Here is a 12,559-nt window from a genome sequence, read left to right on the forward strand (position 1 = left end):
ACTACAAGTAGGTAAAAAAAATTCACGCACAGCTGAGTCAAAAAGTTTTGTTTGTGTAGCTGATGACGAGGTATTTTGAATTTATTAATTGTGTCAAATATTAATTACTTTCTACTAAATAATATTTTTCCTACTATATTGTAGAAATTGTCATTTAGTCAAAAAGTTGGATGCCTTCAGCTTTTTGACATTATATATAGAAAGAAAGATAGATCTCCTATGACTACTGAAGCTGTAGAAATTATGATATATTTACTTAATAAAATTCGAATTATTTTAAATATTTATGATGTTTAATTATAATGGTTTAATTCGTCATTTTTAATGCAAATAATGTCAAGTTATGTTGCATTTGCTTGATTATATATTTCGTTTCTAACTCCTTAATTGATTTATTAGGAGAAACTACAGGATAAAAAGGCGGGGTATGAAGCTACGGCTTCAAGTGATAGGTCTGTTAATCTGGACAACAATGATAATCGAGTTATTATTGAAGTTTTGGGTCCTGAAAGGTATGGTCGGGTTTGATTTCAAGGATCTTTTGTTAGCCCAACCCAATATTTTGGATTCAGCTCGCAGCAATACATGCCTTCGGCGAATCAGGCTCAAGCTAAAGTTTAAAGGTTAAGAGACCAGATGGCTCAGATACAAGCAAGCACAATTGAGAAAATTCCTCAACTTAAAGCGAAGGTAGCATCGAGAGAAGTTGAGGCTAAAAGAAAATATGATGAACTCCAACTACAACTTAAAGCAAATGCAGCAGCGAAGGAAGCAGAGGCAGCACAAGGGCAGCAGAGGCGACAAGAAAATATGACTAACTCCAGCTACAGCTTCAAAATATGATGAAGATGTTTCAACAAAATCAATCATAGAATCCGCCATCTTAGACTTTTATTTCCTTATTGTAAGAATATCTTAACAATATAACTTTTGAATATATTTTATTATTTCAATTATAAATTTAGATCATATACATATTTTTTTCATGATAGTATCATTTAGATTTGAAGTTTGTTGTTGGATTTGAAGTTACAGGAAAATATGTTGAAAATTTGAGTTCTATATGAAATGAAATGGGTTGGTAAAATCGATTAATGTTAGTGGTGTTTTCCTACAAACGCCGCTATAAAACATGATCTTTTGGCGGCGCTTCTAGCTACAAATGCCACAACATGCTCGACTCTCTTGCGGCTTTTTACCACATAAACACCATAAATTTTAGTGGCACTATCTAATGAGGCGTTTTTTATGTAAGCGCCGCAAACTGTTTTAGCGGCGCTTATCAGTGCTATTATAGAGCCAGAAAAACGTTCTAAAACCCTTTTTGTTGTAGTGAAAGTTACATAATTAAAGGTAAATATATTCATAGTATGTCGTATTTGTAAACATATTGTATTTTTTTTTGGTAAATTAAATTGTTACGGTTTAAAACATTAGATTTTTTAAATCCAATTTAAGGGTAAAGAAATCATGTTTAGAAGAATGAAAAGTACATCAGTAATGGTTAGACCATTAATTAGGTTTTGTATTTTGAAAAAGGGTGAGTATTTGGTAGACATCTAAGAGTGTATTTTCTTTAATGTCGTAAGCAGAGTTTCGAATTCTTCATTATCTCATTTCTTTTATTTATTTATTTATTTAATGTTTTTGATAAGAAGACCTCTCCATATGAGCAAATTAGTCACTCTCAAAAACATTGAAGCAATTCAATATTTGTCAATTTTGAAAGTGAACAACTAAGGACAATTAATCACGGTGTTATAATGTCTTCCATCAATTGTATATAATTTTGATTGGTATAACAACAAATTTAGCCTTCAATGTTTATATATTTTGTCATTTTAGCCTTAATTCTAAAAATTCAACAAATTCAACCTTAACATTTACACATTTATACAATTGTTGTAGGATAAATTTGTTAAGTTAGAACCAAATTGACAGAATGTGTAAACTTTCAGGGCTAAATTTGTTATTATACCAATTAAAATCATGTACAATTGATGGAAAACATCAACATCATGATTAATTGTCCTTAGTTGCTCACTTTTGAAATTGACAGGGATTAAATTGCTCTAATTTTTTGAGAGGGACCAATTTGCTCATTTTCAATATTATGAGAGACCAAAAAAGTCTTTTTACCAAAATTTTTACTATATTTTATATACCTTTGCTATCTCTCTAATCCTATTTTCAGAATTTTTAAATTTCACTTAACCAAATATTTCCCCTCAAAAAGTTTGTTGATATCTTTAAATATAAAGTAAAGTATATCAACAATGGTGATGCTTTTAATTAGTACTTATATTTCAAAAAAAAATGAAACTTCTAACTACAACATTAATTAAGGGATGATATGTACATTAATGACTGGAATGAAATTAAATAGTATTTAGAATTAACAAAATGGATGAATATTGTCAAATAGGGATGGAAATATACCACTAGTTTTGATTCCATTAATTAGTATTACAAAATTTCTATCAATATCTTTAAATAAAAATTATGTGTATAATAAATTTTATATGATATTTACTATGAAAAAATTATGTAAAAATCCTATGCTTTGCATTGATAATAATGTTTTAAAAAGTTTATATTAATAGGTTTGGAGCTAACAATCATAATAATATGCAAAGTAAAATTTAAATTTTCTAAGTTTAGTAGTTTCAAAAGCAATTCTGAATTAAGTTCATATTTAAAGATTTTTTTAAAAAAATAACCATAATTCATCTTTTTATATTGGTAGGTAAAATGTTGCTTGGCCACTTTAAACAACAAATAATAAATATTATCAAACATTGGTAATAGTTTTCTAAAATACTAAATTTCAAAATAATTTAAATGTGTATGCTATCTAATGTACAATTTCGATTTTATTGTGCAATTCTCTTGCTTGAAGCATTATTCATGCATCCTTATATGAATTTAGAAATTTATAGAATATCTTCTTCTTTTAGGGGGTTTGATATAATGCAATGATGTTTATGAATATTTTGATATAATCTTATTTCTAGTTTAGTGTATTCAATTTTATTTCAAAATATTTATTTATTTCTTTCATTGTGAAATCTATTTTACTCAAAAACTGTAGTTTATTGAAAAATTGTAGGAAAATCATGCAGCTTTGTTTCTCCAAGCATAAGTCATTATCACGGGCTGCAATTCAAAACTCGTGACCATTGCACACAATATATCCCATAAATGTTTATCATTAACATGGGGATCATTTGACCCATAAGAGCTAGCTCAATTCAAAGAGCAGTTGGAGAAACCTGTCAGATTGAAACCTGGGTGGCCCAATGATGTTGATATGGAAAGATAAGCGACCTTGGTAAACATGAGAACTGATCTTAGAAGATTGAGGGGAATCATATCTTGTAAGATTATATTAGATTCGATTATGTAAATTGATTATGCAATCTTGTAAATCCCTAGATTTAAGGGATAAGCTAATCTCGTCTATCGACGTAACTTAATCTAAACAGTCGATTTTGGGGGAGCTCAACTATAAATAGAGAGCCTCCCCCTCACCTATAATTCATTTCATTCTTTTTTGTTTCTTGTATTCTTTGAGAGAAAGTAATACAATTGAGAGCATTTACTCAACACCTCTCATGCATAGTTTTTTGTAGCTTTCTATTCTTTCATGCCTTCTTTTGGCTAAGTTGCTTCCGCTATATAAATTGGTGTTTTGGAGGAATTCTTTGTGAATCCTCAATTTTTTGGTGGCTAGGCTGACTTAGGCATGTTTGCATAGAAATAATCGCCTAAGGCTACACGGAATGTGAGATGAAAGCTCTAACCCCGTGACAAGTGGGCATGCGTTATTCTACGACTTTTTTTGCCCATCTTCTTAGTCCACGAAATACTCAAACTTTATTTTGTCAATAAAATCTCCATATGACTTCCAAATGATTTTAACTCTCTTTTTATCTTATAAAATACACAATTCAACCAAAAGATGAGTTTATGAGCACATTAGGTCATCAAAACATATGGGAAACTTCTCCAAATATATGCAAAATTGCACTCAATATAAATAAATTTAAATTTTAAGATATACCCCAAGATATCTTATATACATGCTACAAACTATGACTCAAAATGACCAAAAAGTTACCGATTTAGTGATAGTATAGTGTGATACTCGAAAAGATCCGGCTTGACGTGTTCCACAAGGTAACGATTTACAAGAAAAATGGAAAAGAAATTATGTAAACATATAGGATGCTTAGTAAGCTTATATGGAAACTAAAGCTTACCTTGATCATCAAATCATAAACTATTATTCTACTTAGCTACCAAATTAACTTTCCTTGGCACATGAATACATATATCTACATGCAACATTACCACAAATAGAATACATTAGTTACGTTCTCGAGTCATAAATAATGCCAACATTTAAAACAGAATCATATAGCAATTTATATGTCAAGTATCATCAATACCACTTCATTTTCATTTCATGAATTAAATTTCATTTCCAATCAATCGAACATCGCCCGATGGAACCATATTAAGATGGACTCGAATACACGGGAAGGTAATGCTTATACAAGCTGTGTAACATCCCAAAATAGGGCCTAAACGGAACAGTGGTTGCAAAACAACGAATCTGAGATAGAAATGTTTATTCCGATTAATTTTTATAATTTACCCAGTGATTAGATGCATGTGTTAGAGTATCGATGGAAAATTTTATAGATAGCATGCTTAATTTGCCTCCTAGGGCTTAATTGCAAAAGTTGATAAATATGAGTTTTAGATGCTAAAGGATTAAATTGAAGAGTATAATTAAAATAGAGGTCCTTAAATGGTAATTAGACCATTAGGTTTTCATGGACAAAAATGGACATACATAGATAAAAATAACTAAAGTTTTAATGAAGGGTATTTTAGTCATTTGGTAATTAAAAGATTAAAAAAAGGGAAAAAGATGGCAAAATGTTCCCATCTTCTTCATTAGGCCAAAATTTCAAGGGTTCTTCATAGCTAGGGTTTTTTCAAGCTTCCAAGCTTCATAATAAGTGATTCCAAACCCCGTTTTTAATGTTCTTTACATTTTGAAGTCCCGGTAACTTGATTTAGCTTATTCTAGCAATAATTTAACCTAGGGTTCATATTTGGAAAAATACCCATAGGTAAAATGTGTTTATTTTGATGTTTTATGGTAGAACATGAAGCTTGAAATTATGTTAAATGACTTGAGCTAAGCGATTTTAAGCGAAAACGAATAAAACGACATAATTGGTAAAAATACCTAATGGTCATAAGTACATGTTAGAGTGGGAATTTGATGTTTCTGTAGGCAAATGAATGATCAGCATGTCATAAACCATAAGAATTAGGGATAAAGTTTCATTTCTAAGCCTTGGGGCAAAAGTGTAAATATGCAAAAGTTTAGGGGTAAAATCATAATTTTGCCAAAGTTAGAGCTAAGGACTGTTTTGATAAATGTGAATATTAAATAAGTTAAATTTGCTATTATAGATCAAGAAGAATGAAATTTGGGGTTAGACCGAGGAAAGAAAAAGGTTGAGGACTAAATCAAAATATTTGATCGTATTTTGTATCGAGGTAAGTTTGCGGTAAATAAATGCAATGTTTTATTATTTATAATTAATGATGTTATTTTTAGCATCTATATATTTATTTTGTAAATTTATTCCTTGATGATTCAAGCAAGAATTGACGGAGAAATGATACTTAAAAGTCCTGGTTGAACCTTAGAATGTGTAGGATACAAATGTCATGACATTAGGGTTTAAGGATAACAAGTAAGACCATGCTAAGGCATGGCATTGGTAAGTTCTACAAGGCAAGGAAATCATGTAAGACCATGTCAAGACATGGCATTGATAAACTATTATAAGGCAAAGATCCCATGTAAGACCATGCCAAGGCATGACAATGGTGAGTTCATAAGGCTAGGATACCACATAAGACCATGTCAAGACATGGCAATGGTAAGTTTAAAATGGAAAGGTACCTGTCTATCTTTAGTATTCCAAATGGTTCAACGGAAAAATTCAAAGAGTGTGCCAAAGGGAAGGTAAGATAAGTCCATGTTCGAAAGGTTCAGGTTATCTTGATAATTCATCTAGAATGTTGTTATTTATTTACATGTACTTACTAAGCTTTATGCTTACTCCCTTTATTTTTTCCTTTTTTTATAGTATCACAAAGCCAATTCGGAAAATTGTAAGGACATCAGAGATCGCCTCACACTATCAACAAGTTATCTCAGTATTCTGTGACTAGAAATACTTTAAGTTATGGCATGTATAAGGACTTGGCTATTTTGTGTGTATGTCCTTATGATATAATTAAAGAATGACATGTGAATACTTGGTAATTCTTAGCTTATGATATAGCTAAATAAGAACATGTTTTGGTATTATGTATGCCTAAATGAGGTTTGATGCAAAGAAACTATGAAAGAGTAAGAGTTGGTCATGGAACAGTTAGGAAACAACAGCAGTGATGTGGTTTTAAAAAATCACTAAAAATTGTAGAAATGGAATTAAATGGTGAACGGGATATAGAATTAAATCTTACTGAGTATATTTTCATAGGTAAGAAATAGAGCAAGAAAGGAAGTCTGTATTCTAAGATATTTAAATTTCTGTAAAACTGGTTTAGAGTGACTTTGTGATCCCCTATTCCAACTTTTTAAAATCATTAGAAATTATAAAAAAATAATTATAAGTCAAAGTTTATATGTATAGATTCCTTAGTGAGTCTATTTTCATTAGAAACAAACATAAATGTTATCTGATTTCTGTATAATGAGATAATTTATTTTTAGTGAAGAGAGGTCAGGTCCACTGAACTGTGAAACAGGGGAACATTTAATGAATAACCTGTACTAATTGGCAAAACCAAAAATTCTGGGAAAATTATGGTAAGAAGATATATGAGTCTAGTTTTAGGGAAAATTAAAGGATTTAAATTTTGAATTTTGTAACTTGAGTTATAATTAATTTAGTGACTATTACATAGATGGATAGTTTTATTATGAATAGTGAAATAAATTCTTTTGATTTGTGTAAGTAATCGGAAAATTTTTAATGTTCCCGGTTTGGTCCCGAGCCGTTCAATTGCATGTTTTAGGGCCTCGAGAGCCCTTTTTAGGGATTTATTGGATGAATGTGAGCGAATTAATATATATTTTTAAAAAGTAAATTTTTTATGCCCCAAACAAGTAAGATAAGTCTGGTAACGCCTCATGCTCGACTCCGGCAACGGTCTTGGGTAAGGGGTGTTACAAGCTGACAACATTTTATGGTTGATCACACAAGCTAACATTATAACCAAATTTCTCACACAAGCTGCCATTATATCAATGTTACCCATCCGAGCAAAACCTACAATACATATAATTCGAGAATCTGCAACACTAAATCTCGTAATAAATTGTAAAATCCCTGATTAATAACACGTATAACCCTAATGGCATGTCATATGTATCCTAACATTTTACTAAGTTCACTCGGGCATCATTTTCTTATAAATGACATTTTCAATTCCTATCCACAATTTCATTTCTCATTATGAGACATACATTCAGTCAACAATCTCATTTACATCCTGTTTTATTTCTATATAACCAATATTCACATCAATTTACAATTCAGCCCATTTCGAGCTATAAGTGTCAAATTCATTAATTCTACTTAGTTTATATATATACAAGTGTAAATTCAAATACCATTGATACATAAAGTAAAATTGAGTGGTAAGTCCCATATGAACTTACTTAATCAAAACAACAAACAAATTGAATTTTCAGGGACTAATCGAAAATTTTAGCTTTTCCTTGATTATCTCCAGTTTGATCCAATTCTTGATCAATTGAGAAAAATGAATTCCTTTAGGTTTTCAAAGCATGAACGGTGGAGAAGAAGAAAGAAAAAGATGACATTCTCCCCTTCACTGATTTATACATAGATTAAATTTTATTTAAGTTTAAGTTAATTAAACTTAATTAGCTTAATCTAATTACATATATACATCACATCCCACTAATGCATATTAAGAAATGGTTTAATTACTATTTTTGAAATTTTGCTAATTGCAATTTATGTTCTATATTCTTCGGTTAATTAAAAACCTATAACGCTAAGACTTTTATAATTTAGTCATTGTACCAAAATTAAACAATTAAAAAACATAATTGAAGGACCAAACTTTAACATATTTTTATACCAACTCTGTAAATATTCATATTTAATACTTACGGACTCAGTTTACAAATATGGGGTTTTGGAATTGCATTTTTCGGCACCATTGAAAATCGGGCTGTTACAACTATCCCCCCTTAAAAAATTTCGTCCTCAAAATTTACCTAAGAAAAGATGAGGGTATTGAGATTCATAGTTTCTTCTGGCTCCCACGTAGCCTCTACTAATTTATTAATGCCACACATTTATTTCTCAATTCTTTTACTTCCCGAGCCAAGATCTTGACCGGTTCTTCACCATATGTCAAATCAAGCTACAACTCAATTTCATGAAGAGTTATCCCATGAGAGGGATCGGATCTATATATTCATAGTATCGATTCATGAAAGATGTTATGAATCTTATCTAATTCCGAAGGTGGAGCTAGTCGTTACGTTACAAGTTCAATTCTCTCAAGAATTTCACATGGCCCAATAAACCTCAGACTAAGTTTCCCATTTCTGTCAAAACACGGTGTATAAGCCCAAATTGCCCGGGCCCGATGTTAAACCTTTACAAATTAACCCAAAATCCCTGACCCAGTTACTTTACAAAATACCCACAGCCCAATACATTACCCAAAACAACAAAAACCCATCAGACCAAATACAACTAACCCTACCCAAACCTTAGCCCAACTACCCAAGACCCAACACAACAAACCCAAACCCAAACCCTAACCACCTATCCCCTTCCCACTTGCGCCGAACCTACCCACTTACCCTTTGCGCCCCCATACCCCTGACTGCCAGCCACCTACTCCATCGGCCATCTCCTGCACATAGTAGAGAGAAAGGACAGAAATAATAGGAAATAAAATTGTGAAGGCTATAAAAGCCATGAAATGAAATGTAAAGGGGTTCCCTTTTCTTTTCTGATTTTCGGAAGTCAAAAAACAAAGAAATAGAGAATACACACATTAGTTTTTAGGAACAACAACAGATTAGTATTGGATATTGTTCAAATCAAAACTCAGATCAAGGAAAAAGGTGAAAAACCTATTTTCTTTCATATTACCGAATCGTTTTTTTTCTTTTTTTCATTGGCTTTTCTTTTTTTCTTTTTTCTATACTCTAATACACTCAAATATATATATACAATATTATAAAAAAATATAAAAACAAAAAAAACAAAAAATCTAAAATTTTACCTCCTCCGGCCGGACCGGTGACCCTTCCCCTGGCCGGAACGCCGAACCGGTGACCCCTCCCCTGGCCGGATCCCTTTTCTCTCCCCCTCTCTCTTCTTTTTTTTCTTTCTCCCCTCTCAGATGTTTTTTTTTTCTGAATTTTAGGCTATTTATAGCCTTTCAAAACGGTGCCGTTTTGACATTAGAGTTCAATGCTGAAACGGCGCTGTTTCACCGTGGATCGGGTCGACCCAACCCTACCCGCTAGGATCCGCGTGTTTTTTAATTGGAGGGGCTAATTGCGCTTTCAACCCCTCCGCTTTCTTATGATTTTACAATTAAATTATTTTATTTTCAATTTAACCCCACAATTTGCTGCGCTTTGTGATCTGGTCCTTTGCCATGCGTTGCGTTTTAAGGGGAAGGTAATATTGCTGTTTTGGTCCCTTCACGTCTCTAGCATGTTCGAATAAGCCCTCTCCATTCCTTTTATTTTCAAATTTTCCCCACAGCTTTGTTTTTTAGTTTAATTTTAATCCTTTTTTTCGTTAATTTTCATTTCTTTATTAAATATTCTTTTTATTTTTATATTATTAATATTATACTATTATTATTATTATTATATATTAGTATATACTCTTACTATATGCATATATATATGTATTTGTATTTAGCTTTTTTTGTTTATTTTATTTTATTTTAATATTTTTAATGCTATGCTTGCTTTTATATTTCAATGTTATTATTATTATCATTATTATTGTCAATATATGTTTTAGTATATATGTATATATATGTATTTTTACATATAGGTATTTTATTACTTTATTTCGATATCTTTATTGTATTTTTTTGTATTTCAATATTATTATTATATTTATTATTGTTATAATAGTGTATATTTTTATAGATTTATATATATAATATTTTTGCTATGTTACATTGTTCTTTTTTTGTGTGTTTTAATACCATTGCTATTATAATCATTAACCATAGTATATGTTTTGCTATGTATGTATATGTTATGTGTATTTTATATATTATGTATATCATTATCTTTATTTTACATATTACGTATATATATTAAATATCGTATTATTCATGTATTTTATTATATATGCATATATCTTTAATGTGTATATATAAGTATATCTTTACGTAATATTAGGATTATTATTAATATTAATATGTTTTTAACATTGTAATTATGTGTGTATATATTATGTAAATGTTTTAATATTATATTATATGTACATTTTATATGTTATGAACATGTATTTTCAATATTATTAGTTATATTTTTGTATATATTACTCTATGTACATATTTCCATATTATCCCATGCATATATATTTTTAAATTCTATTATATGTATATGTCTATTTTTTTACCATATTGTATATATTGTTATTACATTTGTTTTATTCCTACTACATTTATCATTAATATTTGCACATATTCTATTCTGTATACATATTTTATATATATAGTTTTATCTTATATGTTATTATATTTATTATTTTCCATATTGTCACTTGCGATTTTAATATTATAATATGTTTTTGGTGTACATGTATCTTTTTATTGTTACTATTTTTACTATTATTATTTGTATGTGTCTGTTATATATGTTCATTTTTAAATATATTATGTACCCATATTAGTATTGTTTTGTAAACCTTTTTCATTCCTATATTACGTACATACTCTTAGTATTGTTATTACATATGCATATTCATTGTGTCTTTTTGTGTTTGATACTATTGTTACGTTTAATACATCGCGTGCATTGTCATTGTCTCTAATATTATTATCGTATGTATTAAGCGCCCTGATGTATTCCCAATTATTATCCTTCGTTCTCCGTATATTTTTATGTATCACCTCGTTGTTCATTGTTTTAAAATGTTTATTCGTGTTATTTATTTCAACAAGTGAGGCAACGTACCGATTTAAACACTATGTCATCGATTCCATCGCTATGTTGGATGGATATCAAGTGACCCATGTTAAAATGGTATGTCCTTCTCAAAAGCATAAATATTAAAAGTTCTCGTGTTTTAGTCGGATCAGGATTAAATGTTACATTGAATTCGTATTTTTGGAAATCAAGACAACACATGTTTATATGATACCAATTTTGGGCGTTGCGAGGGTGCTAGTACCTTCCTCGTGTGTAACCGACTCCCGAACCCTACTTTTTCTCTGGATTTTGACGTAGACCTAAACTCAGCCTCCTTTTTGTTTTAAAAATAAATTTATTAGGTGTCCGATCACACCTAGGAAAAAGGATCGGTGGCGACTCCTCTTTTTTTATAAAAACCAAGATTCCATGTTTAATGAATCGCCACAATTAGCAACCAAGCTAAAAATTTTTACGTCGCTACAGCTGGCGACTCCACTGGGGAGATTTTTGAGAGTCGAGTCGAATTAAACGCGTGTTGTCAAAATTTTTAAAATTCCTTGTTCAAATTAATATTTAGTCGTGATCCTAAAATCGTGTTTTTGAAAAATCATGCATTTGCATCGTGTTGTATATATTCTTTTAACTTGTTTAGTCTGGTTGTTTTAAAGCTTCAAATTCTTATGGTTTTAGTTTTGGTTTAGTTTTTAAATAAAACGAAAGGTTTGTGAGTTTCTCCCCACACACCGTGCACGTGCATTTTTACATAACATGAGCTCTATACCCGAGCTCCGTCCGTTTAAGTGAAAGTAAACGCTATGCCTTCGTGAGTTAACTCGTCCCTCCGCACAGGCTAGTGAATACTTTCGGGTTACATATGACTTATGCTTTCGTGAGTTAACTTGTCCCTCCGCATAGGCATAAGTAAATGTAATCCCTCAAATTGAACTCGTGAGCTTGTGATGAGCTACAACCAAGGCTTCGTACTAGTCTTAGTAAACGATAGTACGAACAATTCGAGTACCTATCTAGAACCTAAACCGGATATAGTGAACCGTACGAGCCACCTAATTAGAGCCATGCCGAACCTCCGTCCGTTGATAGTCACCAAAATAAATACATGGGAGAAACGCCTCTTCTCTTTTATTTCTTTGACATTTACACTTTCTACTTTGATTCTCCGTAATTCATATTTGTTGTACTAACCAAGATATTTGTCTGTGTTCTTATTTTGCATCATGCATTATAGGCATCATATTAGGAAGGTGTTGATTAGAGATTGGTTTCCAAAAAAAGGGGTTT

The sequence above is a fragment of the Gossypium hirsutum genome, chromosome A08 (genome assembly GCF_007990345.1).
Source record: "Gossypium hirsutum isolate 1008001.06 chromosome A08, Gossypium_hirsutum_v2.1, whole genome shotgun sequence".
Lineage (NCBI taxonomy): Eukaryota > Viridiplantae > Streptophyta > Magnoliopsida > Malvales > Malvaceae > Gossypium > Gossypium hirsutum.